Source organism: Procambarus clarkii, chromosome 17 (genome assembly GCF_040958095.1).
Source record: "Procambarus clarkii isolate CNS0578487 chromosome 17, FALCON_Pclarkii_2.0, whole genome shotgun sequence".
Lineage (NCBI taxonomy): Eukaryota > Metazoa > Arthropoda > Malacostraca > Decapoda > Cambaridae > Procambarus > Procambarus clarkii.
In genome coordinates, this window is record NC_091166.1 from 41,165,672 (window position 1) to 41,188,736 (window position 23,065).

General features: G+C 40.8%; 1 protein-coding gene and 1 long non-coding RNA gene across 12 annotated transcripts in view; one reads left to right on the forward strand and one right to left on the reverse strand.

Annotated features, from left to right (window-relative positions):
* The window catches only part of LOC138365529 (uncharacterized), a 560,302-nt gene that overhangs the window by 235,388 nt on the left and 301,849 nt on the right, over nt 1-23,065 (forward strand). For 4 of the 5 annotated variants that reach the window (XR_011228887.1, XR_011228891.1, XR_011228889.1 and 1 more), the window contains one exon: nt 15,075-15,206. This is a non-coding gene — a long non-coding RNA (uncharacterized lncRNA). Of the gene's footprint in view, nt 1-803; nt 819-15,074; nt 15,207-23,065 lie in introns of those variants that run through there. The other variant, XR_011228890.1, reaches the window with a different exon arrangement.
* Nucleotides 1-23,065, reverse strand: part of LOC123772470 (zwei Ig domain protein zig-8) — a 327,791-nt gene that overhangs the window by 185,335 nt on the left and 119,391 nt on the right. The window lies entirely within an intron of this gene.

Here is a 23,065-nt window from a genome sequence, read left to right on the forward strand (position 1 = left end):
CTTAATTTACCTGCTAAGGCCATATGGGTTGGAAATTTCGACAAATCATTTCGTCCAACTCATTTAAAAATATCTTTATTTTATCCCAATTTAGCATAAAATTTACTAAATGAATGCGTATAAAACTACGAGAATAATGTATTGGGTTTTAGCACATTATAAATTCAACAATTTATTTATATCTGGAATAGTGTAGATATTAGGGCTTAGTGTTAGGCTTAAGGTCATATCAACAGCTTGAGGATTGTTAAGGCCTATCAATTTCGGGAGGCTTATTAAGGCCTATCAACTTCGGGAGGCTTATTAAAGCCTATCAACTGTGGTAGGGTATTTCTGAGCAAGCATTAAGTATATACACTTTGGTGTGCATACACTCCAGGAAGTGAGGTATACCTCAAGGTGTATAGACCCTTCAGTTTTGCGACTATACACACAGTAACTAGTTAGCTGTGAGGTGTTTGGTAGGGTTTAATATTTTCCCAATCGCGTCACAGCTAGTTCGGAGCCAGACGCCAGCAGAGGGACCAATCAGGAGCCAGAAACCCTCTAACTCTGACTTATTATTGGCTAACTCCAAGTGAGCGCTCGGAAGTGGAGATTTTCATGTGCTGCCTCAGCGCCTGTCAAGAGTTTCAGTGATAACGGTTTACAGATATCATTTTCAACTCTAGGGACAGGGAAATATAATAGCACTCATGGCAACATAATTAAGAACTCGTAGGTAATAGTTATATATATATCACTCTCACCAGCTCATTGCTTCAGTGCGCGCGACCGCGGTCAAGAGGAAGGATTACGGTCTAAGTGCGCATTAATGTGTAAGTTAATTTTTAATATGTTACATTGCTAAAATTATTTTAAAGTTTGGCCATCATCTTAGACATATTTAAATAGGTTTGGTACTGCTTATTCCCCCGAATAACGAGATATAATCCTTAACTAATGATTTTAATTAGCTAATGATTCTTTCATTTCTTCACTCCGTAAAAAATACAGCTGTTGTACCTAACCGGAAACGTACGAACCCAAGCGACCTACCTAACCCATCGACGCATAGCTAACGTCAATATTAGGGCTTAATTTTTTACCATTGAATATTACGAGAGAAGAAGAGAATTTCTGACCCACTCTGTATGACACAGTCAAAACAATCACTGAATAAACTACTAAATGGAGCACAGAAAATTGAATTTTTTTTTATATAACTATTCTTTGGTTCGCGTTCCACAGATGTATAGAAAGGATTTTTTTATTATTATTTTTTCTACCACAGACATGGCCACATATTTACAATGCTAACTAGCATGTATACGTTTTATAGAAAGGAGTAAGTGAAGCGATAATGATCATTAGGCTTTTGTTATACATGCTGTATTGTGTGTGTTTTATGTATACGTAATCGTTTCTGTATGTCTAAGTGTGCTGGCATTTAAACATTTGTTTATTTATATATGAAATACATGTATAAGTAACTACTGTGTATATAGATTCCAATAAATGCATGTACATACAAATACAATACATATATGTATAACCATACATGCAGGTATGCATATTTATCTCAACTTTCAAAATTAAATCTTTGATCAGAAACATTAATTAATCTCTGAATGAAACTTGATATACATATTGAGTAATTAATCCAGCAAATAACCAATTAGGAACGCGTAGTTAGTCATTATATCGTCTACTGTTAAGATAAATACAGTGCGATTGTAGTTGAAATCAAACTCGAATCTAAAAGGAAGATATTCAAATTTAAATACTAGAGTGAATGTTAAATTATACAGTGAATGTTTGATAAATTGAATTGTGTGAGGGTGCGCGATGTCCGGTAGTCGCCATTTAATATCCGGATGGCATTCGGATACGACAAGATTTAATGCATTTGGGTTTTTCGGTTGAGAATGGTAATATGGTGTTTAGGCGGGATATAAATGATACTTAAAATTGAATTATTGATGGGGGAGATTTTTTTTGTTTGTATTATAAAAGTGAATCTTATTTAGACTGAGGGAGGGAGGAAAGCGCGGCTGTGATTGGTTAAGTTCCTTGATGGGGGGGGGGGGGGTGGCCCTGTCTCTGGGTAGGGGGGGTGAGGAAGCCTGAAGTACAGGGGCCAGATTCTCGAAGCAGTTACGCAAGTACTTACGAACGTGTACATCTTTCCTCAGTCTTTGACGGCTTTGGTTACATTTATTAAACAGTTTACAAGCATGAAAACTTGCCAATCAACTGTTGTTATTGTTATAAACAGCCTCCTGGTGCTTCGGAGCTTATTAACTGTTTAATATTTGTAAACAAAGCCGCCAAAGATTGATAAAAGATGCACAAGTTCTTAAGTGCTTGCGTAACTGCTTCGTGAATCTGGCCTCTGGTTCCCGCCTTAGTTGTACTGTCTGTACTACTGCCTTGTACGTGTTCTGGCTGAACCCAAAAGAATACTTTCCACCTTCACTGCCCAGCCCGTCCTCCAAACAGCGACCCAAAGTCCATTCCATGCACCCGCCAAACCCCCTGTTTATAAATGATAAACGGTTTACACACGACTCGCAACTGATGACGTTCGAACACTTCCGGAACAAGTGCTTCGCTGACGAATTTTGTTCGAACCACAACGATATAAATGCTTCACCCACGTACTACAAATACAAATTATCGCCAACAGAACCTAAACACCTAACCTAACCTATGCCTATTTATTCACAATCTGCTAATATATTATAATATTAATTTATATTTGAGAAAATTCCCGTTTTGAATGAACAGCATGTCAAAATTTATGGATGCGTCTGTGGGGTCGACCGCTGGATGGAATGGACTTGGGTCTAGGACAGGTTGGTACAAGCTGATATGTTTGGCGTTTCACCCCAAGTGTTGAGGACCATTCCACGAGGTGTGCTCGTTTACCGTGTCGTTAATTGTTGTTTGTCGTCCAGTGATTACCGCGTCGTCGTCCCTCAGGTGTTTATGTAAAGAAGTAATTCCTTCGGCTGTTATAGAGCGCTTGGAGCACTGCGGATCCAACATGTTGTGTTGGGTGGTATTATAGACATTATAGTCTGTCCTATTACTCTCTACTTTCTCCTGGATTTGCTGAGTTTCTCCTGGTATTCTGTTGTCCATAGTCTGGCTGTTTGTTGATTTGTCCTTGTTTTCTGTAGGTTTGTTTGGTTTTGTTTGTATAGTTTCTTCTGGTTTGCCTTTCTCCTGGCTTGTTGATTTTGTCCATACAGTTGATTTTGTCCATACAGTTGATTTTGTCCATACAGTTGATTTTGTCCATACAGTTGATTTTGTCCATACAGTTGATTTTGTCCATACAGTTGATTTTGTCCATACAGTTGATTTTGTCCATACAGTTGATTTTGTCCATACAGTTGATTTTTTCCTGGTTTACTGTTGGGTATCTTTCCTCCCTTCTCCCTTTTTCTCTTCCTTCTTCACCCTTCTCTCTTTCATTCTTCTTCCTTCTTGGCTTCTCTTCTACCTCCCATTTATCTTTTCTCGCCCTCTCCATCGTTCTCCCTCCCACTCTCCCCCATTCCTTCCCTCTCCCCTAATCTCCCTCCTCTCCTAACCTCTTCCCCCTCAGAAAATGCATTACTCTTAAGAGCTCTTGTTATCCGAATTCCGGTAACCTGAATCTTTGCGTTATCCGGATGTATCCGTATCCATCATTACCGAGGAAACCGCGAGAGTATACACAGGTAAACTATAATAATGCGCAGGTAATTTTTTTTATTAACACATTTAGGTACATCTGCATTAGTGCAGCTGTCCTAGACTATATGAAGGGGAGTACAGTGTGTCAAAAAGCTAGCTACGTGACGCTAAAAAAATCCCCATGACACAGGTTAGTCATACAGAGGCACGTGATGAGTAGTCTACACTGGCAGACTCTGGGTGCATTATGAGGATATCATGAATACAAGAGTGAATAAGGTAATATTGATACTAAAAGGCTGCAATCTCGCAGGATGGTTAGTCATACAGGGCCATATGCGCGGGAGTAAGTAAGTATACTCTATGGAAAACAAATCTCCAATTTTAGAAGTGGCTACTGCTGTGATGACACTAACACGCTTCTGCCTTCCATATTACATCTTTAACAGTTGTGTGAGACTAGCCGCAAGCGTTAGCCCTTCTTCAAAGAGACAAACAGGTAGACAAACATTCTATTTTCTAAAGATATATGTACATGAAATTTTAGTTAATTGTTGTAATATCAGAGTTTACTGATAACTTTCTAATTAAGCTTAATTATATGCCTATTTTTCCAAGAAACCTTTCATGATTCTCTTAAACGTTTAAATTTTTTTCAGCTGGGTTTCATTTACCTTTCTTCTGCTTTCTAGTTAATCATGTACAGGATTTCTTTTTCGTCCATTTCTTGCTTTATAAGTTTTTTTTTCCAATTTTGAGATGTGTAGTGTGAGTTTATGTTGCTGAGCCGCGCAGGAATACTGATGGGAAGTTTGCTCATTACTCCTGCTTTCCCGTCACGACTCATTTGCATAAAAGCATAACAGGGATTTAGAAGCTAAAGGTTTGTTTAATCATGATCGCTGCGGTGGGCGCCATGATGGTGGTGGTGGTGATGGTGATTGTGGTGGGGGTAGTGGTGGTGGTGGTGGTGATTGTGGTGGGGGTAGTGGTGGTGGTGGTGGTGATTGTGGTGGGGGTAGTGGTGGTGTTGGTGGTAGTGATGGTGTTGGTGGTAGTGATGGTGTTGGTGGCAGTGATGGTGTTGGTGGTAGTGATGGTGTTGGTGGTAGTGATGGTGTTGGTGGTAGTGATGGTGTTGGTGGCAGTGATGGTGTTGGTGGTAGTGATGGTGTTGGTGGTAGTGATGGTGTTGGTGGTAGTGATGGTGTTGGTGGTAGTGATGGTGTTGGTGGCAGTGATGGTGTTAGTGGTAGTGATGGTGTTGGTGGTAGTGATGGTGTTGGTGGTAGTGATGGTGTTGGTGGCAGTGATGGTGGCAGTGATGGTGGTAGTGGTGGTGGTAGTGTTGGTGGTAGTGTTGGTAGCGTTGCTGGTGTTAGAGGAGGTGGTAATGGTCCTGGTGTTAATCGTTGTTTTGATGGTGATTTTTGATGGTGGTGGTGGTGGTTGTGGGGGTGATGTTGGTGGTTTGCCTGCTGGTTGTGTTGGTGGAGGTGTTCTCTATGACTCTGTGCATGTATAATGAATAACTAACATTTTGAATTATATTATTTCATATAGAAAATTGCTGTGTTTTATCTAAATTATGAACGCCTAAGAACTTATAATGCAGCCGCTGTGGTTTTTGTCCACGCTATGACTGCAAAAAAATCATTGTAATTAGGCTACCGCTGTTATTTCGTCCACATTATGACTGGTACAATGACTGCTCAGTGTAACAAGTGGTACACGTGGGTGGGGTAATTATCTGGGAAGCTTATGGGGTCGTTAATTTGTTTGATCTGTTAATGTTTAAAGCCTCGTTAGAGGTGTGTGTTTACGGGTCAATTGGTATTGATAATTACTGTTCTGTGTTGCGTCATTTAGGGGGAGTGATCAATTTTGCAACAGATCAGCTCATGACTTCATTGCAAGGTTTGATTTGCATTGCTGTGGTAATTTTAAGGTTAGGTTGACCAGAGTTAGTATTATTTTTAATATTATTTTTATTGTTTTTATTAGTATTGATTTATTCATTATCGTGTCTTTAATTAATGCGTCACATTGAAACTCCAAATTTTAGGTCTATTATTGCCTGAGTGTGTGACAGGCTGATTTTTGAAGCACAGATAAACAGGATAACAGTAGGCTGGGTTTAGAGAGCTAGACCTCATTACCATGTCGTCACTGATAGGGAAGTACTATTACCCACACCACTACCACCCACACCACCACCACCCACACTACCACACTACCACCACCACCCACACTACCACCACCCACACTACCACCACCCACACTACCACCCACCTCAACACCATTACCTAGCGATAACAAGAAAAAGAATGAAATAATCGTTCATTTTTCACGGCCAATTTACTGTATAAAATATGATGCGCAGTGCGGACGGCCTCTCGCTTATCCGAACATTATCAAGGTAAACCATCTTAATATCCGGCGATAAATAAAGATGGAACATTATTCAAGCTTACAATGACCAGTGTTTCCAGTATTTACGAGCCACTTTTATGTTCGGATCAGCCAAAAGTTGCGTAATATGTATGAGCCGGAAATATAGACAAAAGATAGTGAGAGAGAGAGAAGGAGGATAGCGAGAGAAGGAAGATAGTGAGAGACAATCTCAATCCCAGACGGGGTAGGCCGAAGAAAATTCCCCCCGTCAGAGGCCTAAGTGCCCATGATCGTAACTAGGGCCAATATGATTGTTTGTAGTGAGGGATGATAAGTGAGAAAGACGAGCGATCGAGAGAGAGATTGAGACACAACCTCCTCACCAACACCCCCCCCCCACTCACAAACAACCCCCCCCCCCCCACTCACAAACAACCCCCCCTCCCCACTCACAAACAACCCCCCCACCCACTCACAAACAACCCCACCTGCCCTCACAAACAACCAGGGCCACATTAACCATGACATGGACCAAGGTGTCCATGGGTCGTAACTACCTGTTTACATCAGTTCCGGTACACCTGTTTACATCAGTTCCTGCAAATCAATTAACTAGCAAACTGGGCTAAGCCTCTCTATTACAGCAACTGCGATTTTGTATTCGGCTTTATCTCTGATAACAGAGTTCCGTTCCTCTGTTACCTTCATATAAAACAGGTGCTAAAAGAAACAGGTAGAATGGAAGAAAGAAGGAATAAGAGAAAAGTGAGATTAAAAAAAGGATAAAAGTGAGTTAAAAAAAACAGGGCAAATGGATAGAAACACTAATAATTAAAATGTATATTTTTATTATTAGCGTTTCAGAAATTAACAGGATAGGATTAGTTAGCAACAGAAGAGGAGATTTGGAACATAACAGGTAGATAACGCAATGATAATTATAAATGATGAGTATAATGCTGATGAATGGAATGTTCATCATGAATGTTGACATTCCCATTGATGTTGAATAACATGATAAAGAAAAATAACAATGAGGGATGATGACTGAATGCTATTATAATGACGTTGATAAAATATAGATATCATTGCGTATAATGACGCAGGGAATACGATGAAATTCGAAATTGATGTTAAAAACATTAGAGCTAATAAACCAATATAAATATGTAAATTTAGATACAAAATGGAGCGAATTCCAAAGGGGAAAAACTTTCTGGATCGTGTAAGAGTTCTGGTGAAGTTTTGACATTGGTAGGATCTTCCAAGGAGTTTCTTGGAGGATCTTCCAAGGAGTTTCTTGGAGGATCTTCCAAGGAGTTTCTTGGAGGATCTTCCAAGGAGTTTCTTGGAGGATCTTCCAAGGAGTTTCTTGGAGGATCTTCCAAGGAGTTTCTTGGAGGATCTTGCAAGGAGTTTCTTGGAAGGATCTTCCAAGGAGTTTCTTGGAGGATCTTCCAAGGAGTTTCTTGGAGGATCTTGCAAGGAGTTTCTTGGAAGGATCTTCCAAGGAGTTTCTTGGAGGATCTTCCAAGGAGTTTCTTGGAAGGATCTTCCAAGGAGTTTCTTGGAGGATCTTGCAAGGAGTTTCTTGGAAGGATCTTCCAAGGAGTTTCTTGGAGGATCTTGCAAGGAGTTTCTTGGAAGGATCTTCCAAGGAGTTTCTTGGAGGATCTTGCAAGGAGTTTCTTGGAAGGATCTTCCAAGGAGTTTCTTGGAGGATCTTCCAAGGAGTTTCTTGGAAGGATCTTCCAAGGAGTTTCTTGGAAGGATCTTCCAAGGAGTTTCTTGGAAGGATCTTCCAAGGAGTTAATTGGAGGATCTTGCAAGGAGTTTGGGAGCCGTAAGAGAGGTAAAGAAAAAATTTTGTTAAAACTGTAGCCTCATAATTTAAGTTTCGACGGGGAAGGAGATGAGAGAGAGGGAGAGAGAGAGATAGAGAAATATGGTAATAAAGCAATAGGGGGAAGCGGGTGGATGGGTGATAATTTTGAGGATGGGTAGGGGGAAGCGAGGAAGGTGGCGGCCATAACACATGGGTAAGGAAGGAAAGGGGTGTTAAAGATGGGGATGATGAGGTGAGGGTGTTTCCTGTTCTCTCTCTGTCTCTCTCTCTCTCTCTGTCTCTCTCTCTCTCTCTGTCTCTCTCTCTCTCTCTGTCTCTCTCTCTCTCTCTCTCTCTCTCTCTCTCTCTCTCTCTCTCTCTCTCTCTCTCTCTCTCTCTCTCTCTCTCTCTCTCTCTCTCTCTCTCATGAGGGTTAGACACAGTGAATGTGTAGAGATAATTAGGGTTAGGTGAATGGTTGTTAGAGAATGGTGTTGTTAGTGGCGGGATTTGGGAGCCATTATTTACGTTTTTTTCAAGTTCAATTAAATTTTTTTGACAAAATAGAAATGGTAAGCTCTCCTATTGGTAGGAGTTTCAGTTCGTAAGATAACTAGGAAAAACAGAGAAAAAGTTTTTCCTCAACAAAAAATACATTTAAAAAAATAGTTCTTCAATTACAAATTTGAATCGATTTTATATTTATCATAATATCACCTAATCTTGATTCGTGGTAGAATTTTATTTGTTAATATATGTCTAGTTACTAGGAACAAATATATATATATACTTTTACGTGCATTACAAATTATGCACCAAATTTACACAATTTGAAAATCTGTAAATCTTAAATTTCCTGAATAAACTGAATACCTGTTTACATGAGCCGTAGAGCTGATACTATGTAGGACTGGCAGATATGGCTTGATCATTGAGCCCTAATATAGGGTCTGAAGCTGTCAAAAATTGACCTCAGAAAAAATAGATTCCATTATTGCGGCCTTGGTTACAGGCGGTCCTAATTTATCGATTACCTTACTTAAGACTACAGATTACCTTTATCGATTATCTTACCTAAGGCTACAGATTACCTTTATCGATTACAGACTTACCTAAGCTGTTAGTGGGGATGTGTATCTCAGCATGTCAAAGTTTCAGGCAAATATCTTTTGAACCAAGAAAATAATAATAATGTAAATTTCGAATGTATTTTTAATTGTATCCACACATTAATAGTATTTAACATATGTCACTATTTGATATCCAGTGTTATTATTCATGTTGTATAATGTATTGACCGGTGTACTAATGGAAACAAGCAATAATTATTGCAACAGCGAGCACTTTCGCAGTTTACTCTAATTGACGAATTTAGTTTACCAACAAAGTTTATCTTCAAGGCGTGATAAACAAAGCAATGCATAATATATTTGTACACCCAGCTAAAATTAAAATATTTGTACACAATATTTTACACCCAGCTAGAATTAATTACGGAGGGGGTGGGAGAGGCTACCATGATACCCAGTGTGTGCGTGTGTGTGTACTTACCGAGTTGTGCCCGCGGGGAGGTTGAGCTCTGGCTCTTTGGGTCCGCCTCTCAACTGTTAATCAACTGATTTCCCCCCCCCACATAAACACACCCAGGAAGCAGCCCGTAGCAGCTGTCACACTCCCAGGTACTTATAGTTACTGTTAGGTGAACAGGGGGCGAAAGAAACCCTAAGACTACGAATCCCGAGCGTTGTCCACTTAGCCGGCAGGCCCCTGGGTTTGAGTGTGTGTGTGTGTGTTCCAGGGAACATGGAACCAGCAATCTCGCTCCTCCAGGATGACTGACACATAATAACCTGATCACAATTCTTCATTTTACTCGATTTTTACATTTTTTTCAGGGTGTTGGATGAAGGGAGCTGACACATGCTCAGGGAGCTGGGGGATAGACACATTTAGGTGGATAGATGGACTCGTTCAAAGGGGGAAGGGGCTAGGCTATTGTGTTCAGAGGAAAATTATAAACGTCTTGAGAAGAAATGCTCTAAGTATTTTATAAAGACTCTTCCCATATATATATATATATATATATATATATATATATATATATATATATATATATATATATATATATATATATATACATATATATACACTTACACGTTGCAGCGTCTGCAACCGAGCGTATTTAAAACAGAAGCAATAAAACCTAGGTATATACTACACCATAAACCTGGCAGGAGCAGAGGTCACGCTCTCTCTGTCTGGGTTTAAGAATGGCAACTTAAACCAGCAACAACGGTAAGGTAAACCTTGGGTAGTATTTTGACTCATGCCTCGGGGAGGGTGGTAGTGGTGGTGGTGCTGGTGCTGGTTGGGGGAAGGGGGGGTTGTTGGTCGTATTTTCCCTCTGGAAGCTGAGAGAGAGAGAGAGAGAGAGAGTGGGAGGCAAGAGGAGAGAGAGAGAGAGAGTGGGAGGCAAGAGGAGAGAGAGAGAGAGAGTGGGAGGCAAGAGGAGAGAGAGAGAGAGAGAGAGTGGGAGGCAAGAGGAGAGAGAGAGTGGGAGGCAAGAGGAGAGAGAGAGAGAGAGTGGGAGGCAAGAGGAGAGAGAAAGAGAGAGAGAGAGAGTGGGAGGCAAAAGGAGAGAGAGAGAGAGAGAGGAGGATTAAATGTTGGGAAAATTATCCTCTCATTGTTGCCAGCTAAAGTATCCAACGCGCCTTCTCTGATCCTAACCTTGCCGTGTACCAGACACGAGTTATACCCTTTTAAACGAGGTCATTTACTAACCATATTTTGTACAGCGTCTTTTGCAACCTACTATTGCAAATTCGTGTATTTTTTTGTTTGGGGGAGGGGTTCAAGATAGCCGGTTTGGGTTGTTTAATGCTATGGGGGTATTAAGCATTTTGTTACTGCCGGTGTGGGAGAGAGAGAGAGAGAGAGAGAGAGAGAGAGAGAGAGAGAGAGAGAGAGAGAGGTTGTAAGGGGGTTGTCTTCTGCTATTGTCACTCGCTGGTATAGAAGAGAATATATGTTAGGCCCTGAAATACTCTTCTTCTTTGCAACGCTAAAACTTTGCAACTATGTGTATGTGTGTGTGTGTGTGTGTGTGTATGTGTGTGTGTGTGTGTGTGTGTGTGTGTGTGTGTGTGTGTGTGTGTGTGTGTGTGTGTGTGTGTGTGTATGTGTGTGTGTGTGTATGTGTGTGTTTGTGTGTGTGTGTGTGTGTGTGTATGTGTGTGTGTGTGTGTGTGTGTGTGTGTGTGTGTGTGTGTGTGTATGTGTGTGTTTGTGTTAGGACCATAAACAGAAAGGAATAAAACAATTACATTTATTCATCTTAGATAACCTTCAAAATTCACATATTTTTTTAACTATCGAAACATTTTTGAGTTTCGTAATTGTGCCTTTTCTAACCATCGCTTTTTTTTTAACCCGAGCGTAGTCTGATTATCGATTTTTTTTAACGAAGAAGATGGAGAGGTACAAGTGAAAGAAAAATATAGAATTGGGAAATATTGCCTGTGTTATGGTAGGAGGCGAACTGTCCGCCTTGCTGACACGATGTGTGGGTGTGTTGGGAAACTAAGCTAAGCTTGCTCTCTCTTGTCAGGAAGCTGTGTGTGTGTTTCTTGGTAACGTTTTCACATATATCTCAACATATATGGATGTGTATACATGTATACAGTGTAGCATACACATATACACATACTCAGATGCTTGTGTACGTTTTGTAGTGTTTTATTCAGTCTTTATGAGTGTTCTCGAAGTTGGTAAAGTGGAATTTGATGCTAGTTGGCTGGTGATAAATGAAGGCATAGGAGATTGGTGAGAGCCAATGGACCTATTGTACCATAAGCGAGGTGCTTTACCTTCACCTCATCCCTGGCTGTATATCTGGCACCAGGAACACTGTAACCATAGGTTTATAGGCTACTGGCTATTCATGCCCGTGCCACCTCTTGGGAGGCTTAATCTTCATCAGTCAATCAATCAATTTTTTAACCATTCTAACTGTGCCTTTGGTAATGTTGACAAGTGTTAACGTGTTAAATTACCTCCAGATACCTTAGAGTGATGCTCCAAACAAGGCAAGAGGACAAGGTCATCTGTGTCTTTAGAGGTTGTAAGAATATTGTCTCAAGAATGTCGACCGCTTGGAAAAGCGGTGACACGTAATTACCGATTACTGAAACTACTCTTCTTATTCTTATGTGGGACTGAAACAACATATTTGCTTTCTTATAACAGGGAGGGGCTGGGTGCCCTGATTTTCTGCTGTTCCCTTTCCTCTCATCTCTGTTTCTCTCTCTCTCTCTCTCTCTCTCTCTCTCTCTCTCTCTCTCTCTCTCTCTCTCTCTCTCTCTCTCTCTCTCTCTCTCTCTCTCTCTCTCTCTCTCCTTGCATGACAGGCATTAAGATACCACGTGACCTCATCTATAAAAAAATAGGTTATCACATATTTACATAAAAGCTACACAAAGCCAATTTTGTTCAAGATCGATTATGTAATTACTTTTTAGTTATAAAAGTAGTCGTTTTGTCACGCCATTGTCCGTTCCTGTCGTGTAGATAAGAGTTGAATTTTACTCTTGCCATTATATTTTTAGACATGTGAAGGCGACTACGTGAAGTTTATCTCTGGGAACTGTAAATGTGTGTGATAATTATATTTAATGGGTTTTGCTCTTGTAAATTTGGTGGTAATGAGTGTGGGGGAGAGAGAGAGAGAGAGATAGAGAGAGAGAGAGAGAGAGAGAGAGAGAGAGAGAGAGAGAGAGAGAGAGAGAGAGAGAGAGAGAGAAGGGAGGTGTTTTAATGGGGGGTAGAAAGACCTTTTTATTGGGGGGATGGAGGTGTTTTAATAGGGGGAGGATGGGTTGGTACTCTAACTCCCAGGTACCTATTTACTGCTAGGTAACAGGGGGCATCAGGGTGAAAGAAACTGTCCATTTTTGTTTCCGCCGGCGCCGGGAATCGAACCTCAGGACTACGTATCCAGCGTGCTGTCCACTCAGCCACCAGCGCCCCTAACGTCTGTGTATATGCGTGGCTCATTACTCTCTGTGTAATTATACCTTATGTATACTTGTGACGTCACAGCCAGTGTTTCATGTATGCTAGAACTGAGCACTTCACTGTATCTCTCCTCTGGGATACATACAGCGTCTTCCAAAACACCTTTTGCTCTTGTCTAACAAGAGGTGGGTTTGTTTTGACTTCCACATTGAATTCCTCATTGACTTCCACTTTGAATTCAACATTGACTTCCTCTTTGAATTCCACATTGACTTCCTCATTGACCTCAACTTTGAATTCCACATTGACTTCCTCATTGATCTCCATTTTGAATTCCACGTTGACTTCCTCATTGACTTCCACATCGACTTCCACTTTGACTTCTAACCTCGTGTGTGTGGTTGATTATATATGTGCTGCATCATATATTTAGTAAATTGCGTTGTATGGCAGATTACAATGTAGTAGATTATATGTATGATAGATTATGTGGTAGATTACATGTGGTAGATCGTGTAGTAGATTATATGTTTAGCATATGAAAAGTTTTTTTTTAATGTCTTGTGTAGTAGCGACACCACAACCACACTATAACCACAACTACAACTATTACCACCAACACTCCAGCGATGAGAGTAGAGAAGAAGGAGGAGGTAATGAAGGGAGGGTAAGAGGGAAGAGGAGAAGTAGAGACAGAGAAAGAGAAGGAAGCAAACAGAACCCCATACCTCCCCCCATAATTTCCATTGCGCTGGGATTCTGCCATCCCATTTCCCCCCCATCTCCCCTCCCTCAACGACCATTACCATACATTCGAGGGGAGTCGAACTATGACCCGCACTGATAACGATTACAAATGAGCAGCAGGTGGCTGTCATTTTTATTGGGGAATTTGACAGGATTCGGCTCACAACACGGATGGTGGGAATTTGATGGTTTGTTTTGGGTCAACTTTCTGACTTGTTATGGCTGGGGTGTGTGTGTGTGTACTCACCTAGTTACTCACCTGGTTGTGCTTGCGGGGGTTGAGCTATGGCTCTTTGGTTCCGCCTCTCAACTGTCAGTCTACTGGTGTACAGGTTCCTAAACTTCTCGAGCTCAATCATTTCTACATTTGAAACTGTGTATGGAGTCAGCCTCCACCACATCACTGCCTAGTGCATTCTATTTATTAACTACTCTGACACTGAAAAAGTTCTTTCTAATGTCTCTGTGGCTCATTTGGGTATTAGCTTCCACCTGTGTCCCCTTGTGCGTGTTCCACCCGTGTTAAATAATCCATCCTTGTCTACATTGTCTATGTACGGTTCATTTGTGTGTGTGTGTGTGTGTGTGTGTGTGTGTGTGTGTGTGTGTGTGTGTGTGTGTGTGTGTGTGTGTGTGTGTGTGCGTGCTTGTGTATGTGTGTAAACAAATATTTTTATAAATTTACACACTCATGAAAGATACAAGCACACCCCCACACACTTGCAAAACCAGCAATTTCACCTTTACTTCCAAACCACTTGGACGATCGGGGATTGAACGCAGACCTGCATGAAAAGATAAAAGAAAGGTGATATGATCACCACTTACAAAATACTAACAGGAATAGACCACATTGACAAACAGGAATTTCTGAAAGCAGCAACATCACGAACAAGAGGACACAGATTCTAGCTAAGAAATCATAGGTGCCGAAAAAATATTAGAAACTTTTCTTTTGCAAACAGTGGCAGAGGGCTGGAACAAGCTAATTGAGAAGGTGGTGGAGGCCAAAACCGTCAGTAGTTTCAAAGTGTTATATGACAATGAGCACTGGGAAGACGGGACACCACGAGCGTAGCTCTCATCCTGTAACTAAACCTAGGTAATTACACACACACATACACACACACACACACACACACACACACACACACACACACACACACACACATACACACACACATACACGCACACAACTGTCAATCAACCAAAGAGCCAAAGCTCAACCCCCGCAAGCACAAATAGGTGAATACACACACCCACACACACACACACACACACACACACACACACACACACACACACACACACACACACACACACACACACACACACACACACACACACACGCACACACACACACACACACACACGCACCAAAGAGTTATGCTCCTGTGATCGTTCATTAAATCACTCTGTGTTGCAGGACCATCTACATACCAGCATCGCACTGATTGGTAAACACGGACTCTCGGTCGACCAATCAGGGCCGCTGCTCGCTCTCTCACGCCTACGTCACATGTAAACAACTGCAGGACAGCAACGACCCCGGTGTGAGGTATGTAACTCCTACCACATATGTTGTAAGATATGTAACTGATTCCACATATGTTGTATGGTAACTCATGCCACATAGGCTGTGAGGCATGTAACTCTTTCAGGAATCCAGGTTTTCAGACTATGAATTATAGAATAACCAGAAATGATTTTGAAAGCGAAATACATGCATTGGTAATTAGCAGTTAAAGCGTGTGCAATTTGAGGCTATTTGTGCTATCGAGAATGTAATATTTTGCCTGTGTATGATACAGCTGTGGCTAGGGTTCGAACCTTGTGCCCGGGTTATGGGAGATGGGTGCTCTGTAAATGTAATTCCCCTTTGAGCTAGACGCTGTTATCACGAAGGATTTATTGAGACAAGCGTGGCTTGCTGCTGAGATATCTTGATATTATTGTCCAGCTCTTAGTCTGTCTCATATCCCAGTTCTTAGTGTATTTTCATAGCTCTGCTTCTAATCTTCCGCTACTACTACAACTTATATTAATATCGGTAGTATTACTAGAAATACTATTGCCAGTAATAATAGTGGTTCTTCTTTTTCTGTTCATGAAAGACCAAACAGCTCAACCCGTTCTCGCAAATTTAATAAGTCAATATTGACTTATTAAATATGTGCATAGATGACATACTTAACATAATAGATACCCTTAAAAAGATTCATAGAAAACACCGACCTTACCTAACCTTGTTAGTATCTTAAGATAAGCATCTTATTGCTTCGTAATTACAATTATTACCTAACCTATAATAGGTATAGGTTAAGTAATAATTGTAATTACGAAGCAATAAGATGCTTATCTTAAGATACTAACAAGGTTAGGTAAGGTCGGTGTTTTCTATGAATCTTTTTAAGGGTATCTATTATGTTTAGTATATCACCTATGCACGTAGTTAATAAGTCAATATTGACTTTACGAATTTGCGAGAACAGCTGACTTGTTTAAAGACCAAACAGCTGTCTCGTGTTTACAACATTCCGGATGTGTGTTTTTACTACATGTGACAACACAAGTCCCATCATTATAATATGTAACTTTCTCTACATAAGCGATTTTAAATGTTTGCTTTGCTATTGTTAATTTTACGGCTGTGTGTAAAGAAATGCCATGTTACAGGAGGGGATTTTTTTGGGGGGCTTTTAAGGTGTTTAGGGATGGTGTTAAGGGAGTTTTGGAGTCGATCTCCCATCCTTTGGAGTCGATCTCCCATCCTTTGGAGTCGATCTCCCATCCTTTGGAGTCGATCTCACGTTCTCTGGAGTCGATCTCACGTTCTGTGGAGTCCTTCAGTGGGCTCTAACTTCCCACTCTGGGTCTTCTCGTAGCCTCTCTCCCGTCCCTCTCTCGCCCCCCCCCCGTCTCGTCGTCTGAAAATACAGTTCGCGCCTGTACCCTCTCTCTCTCTCTCTCTCTCGCAATAAATCATGGTTTTTGTATCGTGGCGGCGACGACGTATCTCGCGGCGATGCGTCACGTCTGGAGGGATGTAGACCAGACTCCAATGACGTTTTCACCACAAAATAGATTCCGCCTTCAACCCAAATGACGGAGTGCCTCCTCTCTCAATGGACGCGTCCGGCGGACGGAAGAAAATGGGGGTCTATAGGGGATGGGTTGGTACGCCTGGATTCACTCTGGGTGGGGTTGGTACGCCTATAGGTTGTGTGTGTGTGGGGGGGGGGGGGTTAGGTGGTCATGGGTTGTAGCTTGGCTTGTCTGGTGCGTGAGAAAGGATAGGTGACGGTCAGATACCTTAGGTTGAGGAATGGGGGTGTGGATTGTTCCGTATGACGTGGATAGGCTCAGTTGGCGTCTTGATATTTCTCAAGACGGTATTGCCTACCCTGGGGATAGCAATAGCAGAAACCGAAGGAAATCAACATAAAAAATATATAGAAACCCTCTTCTTGTTTGTGTTTTCCACCCCAAAGGGCTCTGGAGGTTGGCAGGCCTGGAACGACACGGGGAGGAAATATGGCAACACTCTCACTAGCGTTATAATTTTGACGAAGACATCTACGAGGCGAGCCACCATGTTGAAGAGCCCTCACCCACATGGAGGATCTTCCTTCTATTTTTGCGCTTGTCGTTTTTTTTCCCCCGCCAAGATTATACAATGATTTGTGTGGTGTTTGGGTCGCTTCTTGAAGGACTTGGAACCTATCCACGAGGAAGCTTTTCAAGGACCATTATGCTACCTCGGAGGCATTATATATATACCTTTCACGGTGGTATTGGGAGCAGTTGATCAACCGTCCGTTCACTCCCTGACACTTGCAAAGAACAAGGGGTTGAAAAAAAGATTATTACATTTCCCCAGAAAACATCAACATCAAACTCTTCAACAAATTATGTTTTTAAGCAAGAAAGTTTCAGGGAGTGGCGCGAAAACATTCCGTCAGTTTTGGACCACGGGAGAAAGAGTGCAAATTGTTTTGGTCTATCACCAATCTGATGTAAGTGGTGGAAATAGAGGCTTCGTCTGGAGTTCTCAGAAACGGGTAGTGGAACCAACCCCAGAAAGTCGGATACCTTTCCTAAATTGGTTCCTGCAGAGCCCAGTGACCACGAAGCCTAACTTTGGCCAGGTCGTTGGTGGTACTGCCTGGAACTTGAGGCTGTAAATGGGGGAATGGAAATTGGTGATGAAAATTTTAATGTAAATTGCTAAAATTGGAGGCTGGAAATTGGTGATAAAAATGTTAATGGAAATTATTGCTAAAATGGATGCTGAATATAGGTGCAAAAAATAGTTGCTGGAAAAAGGGGCACATTCCAGGCACTGCTTGAAATGGGTGCCTGAAATGGGCACTTGATATGGTTGCTGGAAATAGGATCGATAAGAAAAAAAAAAAGACTAAGATTCAAACTTTTTGAGGTGTGAGACTTAGAGAAAGCCTCGCATTATTCCGGGAAATTGCCGCATAAGAAACCCAGGACCCCTGCATTCAGACTTTGAAATATTAGATCTTTTCTTAAAACGATTGGAGGAAAGAGCACTAGTCTCATATTAGAGCCATGTTGAGCTTGCAACCCTAATGAAATGGAAACTGGAAATATGTCCAGGCCAATCTGGAATCCCTCTTGGCATTCGTTTCAGACCAATTTTTCCCCCCCTCCAGCATTGAGTCTCCTCACAAGAGCCGTATGACGTTCTCCTGACCAGAGACTTTTGAAATATATCAGAAAACAGTCAGGTCAACGTCATGGAAGTGACTGCTGGAACACACCCAAAAGTTCAAGCACACTTCACGAAAATGGCTTTTGGAAGAGACAAAGGTCTCCTCTCTCGAACTGATGTGAGTCAAGGGTTCTAATGCTTGGAATAGGTATCGAAATGTATTAGAAACCCCATTCTTTATCATTCAAGTTTTCTACGTCTCTCTAAAGCACCTGGAAATAGCCTCTTGTTTTTACTTTATAAACTTGTATCTGTAATGGACAAAGATATATGGTTCTAAATATCCATGTGTTCGAGTCTCTTGCAGTAAGTTAAAATTCCAGCAGCGTTTCCATGCACTGTTCGGTGTATTAATTCGCATTTATCTACCTGTCTTCCGTCTCGCGAGAGACGTGGACAGGTAGATTAAGTCTTGACTAAGTTATCACAAATTTCTACCATTCAAGCTTTCCACTTTTCTGTCTGACCTTTCCATGTATCTAATTTTTTCTCTTTATAAATTTTCATCAAACAATTTACCTGTCTTAAACTGTCGGAAACTTTATTATTTTATATAACATTGTATTTTAACATATTTTACTAGATTTTTCTAGTCTATGTATTAGAACCTGTCTATTTAATTCTAACCGTCTTTCAGCTGTCCCATCTGTCTCGTTTGCTTACCTGTTTATTTATCTGTTTGCCCATTTGTCTAGGCCAGGGGTTCCCAACAGGGGGGGGGGGGAGGCTGTGATCCATTAGTCTAGGTATACTTACATTTTTCTGCCCGTCTTTATATATATATATATATATATATATATATATATATATATATAAATATATATATATATATATATATATATATATATATATATATATATATATATATATATATATATTATTTTTAAATCGAATTAAGACCCAATAATTTTTTTTTAGATTTCCCCTTAAGTTAAAATGTAACCTTAAATTTCTCCTTTGGAATTTATTTAGGTCGTCTCGCGTGCTACAAGAATGTTTTTATAGAATGTTGAGGTAATAAATAGTATTACCTGGGCGGAAGTCACTGAATTTGTGTTGGGACACGACTGAAAATTGCGGTCGAAAATTGAGAGATTTTTTCTTTATAAATTGGGCAAGGCGAATCTGGGGGTCGAGTGTGTGTGTGTTAACTGATGGTAAACCATGTTATTGTATTGTGTGGGAGTTAATTACAGGTAGTTAATTACTTGGGATTGTGTTATGTGTAGTTAATTATAAGGTAAACTCTTAATTTAGGAGTCATTTTGGAATGGTGGTAATGTAGATGGCTTTTGTTTCGGCGGTGCTGCTTTTGTGGTCGTGGTGTGTCCAGAGATGCTAACTGGAAGGATTTAGATGTTCTGGATGACACACACACACACACACACACACACACACACACACACACACACACACACACACACACACACACACACACACACACACACAGACACACACACACACACACAGACACACACACACACACACACACACACACACACACACACAGACACACACACACACACACACACACACACACACACACACACACACACACACACACACACACACACACACACACACACACATTAGTAGTAGTACTATGCAGCTAAAATGAATTTAAAGTGAAAACATAAACATGCACAGCTTAATAAGACCAAAAGCACAACATAACTAAAAATCGGCCACCAGCCAACCAGAGAGAGATTAGAGGCGAGGCCCAAGACCTATATCACCCCCCACCTCCCCCCACATACCAATCTCCCTATATCCCTCCCCCCTCCCCCCACCATAACTCCTATATCACCACCATTCACCCCTTCCTTCCCCGCCCCCCCCCCACATATTTCTTCATCATGCTGTAAAGCTCTTCGAATCCTGCGCAGAATATCCAAATACCAGGAAAAGGGAAGTATTAGAGCCTTGGGACTCATTACGACTTCGTTAAGATGCATGGACGGCGCCTCGCTCGTCTCTGGGGAAGCTTCTGGAGGGTTTTGGGGGGAAGGGGGGAAGGCGAGCAGGCGGGAGCATGTCGTTGAGGCTCCGCGGTACGTGCCATGCAGAGTGCTGGTGATAGGGGTAACTCCTTTATTTTGGTTTATCATGCTATTCTGTCGCAAACTTCTTTCCTGATGAAAATATTGTATTATGTGTGTATATATGTTATATATATACATATATATATATATATATATATATATATATATATATATATATATATATATATATATATATATATATATATATATATAATATAAAATATATATCGCAATTAAATCACAATGGCCTGATATATAAATGAAAATTAATTTGAGGCATTCATTTCAAAATTAATGATTGCTGAAATTATTAATCAGTTGTGAAAATGAGGTGAGAATATTGTGCAATTGTGTGCTAGTCCACTATGTTGGTTGAGTGAGTTGACCCTCCCTGGAACTGAAGGTATAGAATGAGGTGAAGCAGGGGTTAGTTGTTGACATCCTTGGTAATAGGCTCACTCGCGGGCATAAGACCGTGTAATCTGGCCTATTGGCAGGGGTGGGGTAACTGTATGAACGAGTCTACAGGTGTTGCAGGGGTCATCAATCCAGTGTAATAGACAGTACGGCCTTGTAATCATTAAACCGGTGTTAGAATCCTCTAAAGTGAGTGTTGACCAATTCACACACTAGAAAATGAAGGGACGACGACGTTTCGGTCCGTCCTGGACCATTTTCAAGTCGATTGTGAGAATGGGGAATGGTCCAGGACGGACCGAAATGTCGTCGTCCCTTCATTTTCTAGTGTGTGGATTGGTCACCATACTTCAGCCACGTTATTGTGACTCATCGCCTGCTTTAAAGTGTGTGTAACAAATCGTCACCTAACCTATGATGTTGTAGGCGTCTGACTGGTGTTACAAGCGCTTTCTTACCGGTGTTTCAATCATCTAAAAGGTGCTGTAATCAACGTTGTGAGTGTTGATTGGTTGTTACATCAGCATTTGTTTGAACAGGTCTGCTCGCGGGGTTATACCTTTGCCTGAAGTATACCTGAACCTAGATTATACATATATCCGATGTAAACCTATACCTGGAGTATTCCTATACTTGGAGTATACGTATGCCTTGATGTATACTTATGCCTGGAGTATACATATGCCTAAGATATATCTAGCGTGGGTTTGGGGATTTTTTTTACAAGTTGACTAGACCTTGATTAACAACCCTGACTTGGACACACACACACACACACACACACACACACACACACACACACACACACACACACACACACACACACACACACACACACTCCAATTCCGTTTATCTTCATATATTAAATTTGATTCACGAAAGCTTTAAGGAACAACAAAAGGCATAATAATTATTGAATTCAAACATTATTTAATTCCATCAGGCTAAGAATTTTTCTTATCTTAAACTCTATCTTAAACACGTGTGGTGGGGACATATGCCATAGAGCCTCATCCCTTCCGGTTTGAATATTTCGGTGCCAAGTAATGAATTGCTTGATACAGGATATTGTGCGATAGTTAATCCTTTTGCTACCGTTACTCTCTCTCTCTCTCTCTCTCTCTCTCTCTCTCTCTCTCTCTCTCTCTCTCTCTCTCTCTCTCTCTCTCTCTCTCTCTCTCTCTCTCTCTCTCGTCATCAGTTAAGAGTCGATGCTTCCCTGGTCAGGAAATTAACTCCATATCACATTGTCGTTCCTTATAGATATACCGAGGTGGGGCTGAAGCCGCCTCCTAACCCAGTGGCAGAGACACGACGACTTTGAATTGTGAAAGAAAAACACAATTCTAAAATGGCAATGAAAGCAGAATATAGATTTAAGAAGTTGTATAATTGTCGTGCAGTAAATTCCAGGCGAAACGAAAAGGGGAAAACACGAGAGTGATAGAGGAAACGAAGAAAAAAAGGTAGATAAGAATGTCAGAAAATAACATGAAAAAAAAACATAGAAATGGCAAATAGAGGAAAAAAAACAAATCGGTGTGTCTATCTTTCCTGGCAGTGGTATGATGTGTGTATAAATGTCTTCTGTGTGCTGGTGTAGATATTATTTCAAGTACCAATGGGAACCGTTCCCTTTCTATGGCTTTCTTTCTTTGGTTCATGATTCTGTCAGCACGGAAATCTTGTCTCTGTATCGCAGGCTTCCCAGTCGCTTGTTTTCTTATTAAAGTCTCCACGTATCATCAATTTAGTGCTGTTATTTCTAATTGTATTTTTTCATTCCTTCACTCAAAATCATTATATTTGTTGTTTATTTCTTCCTGTGTCAACATGCTGTTTGTTTGTGAACTGTAGGCGTACTGAGTACTAATACATATGTATCTGGTTGTATATATATATGTATATATATACATATATCTAGTGCCACTATGTCTACATCTCATGGGTTGTCAAGGATTAGGTGTTTTTTTATTTAGATTCTCTTTCTCTAGGATAGAGACTTCTCTTCTTGTCTCTTTCTTCTGTTGTCTTAAAACTGGGTAACCTCACAGGAATTTCACCTCATTTAAAAAATAGATTCTTTCTTTGGTGTCTTCCAAAGATAAGGTATCAGGTATCTTCAGTTGTATTATATTCTTTAGCTCTAAGAATGTTGACTTGTACCTATATGTTTATCTAAAAATCCTGTATACATCTATATAAGACTTTTAGGAA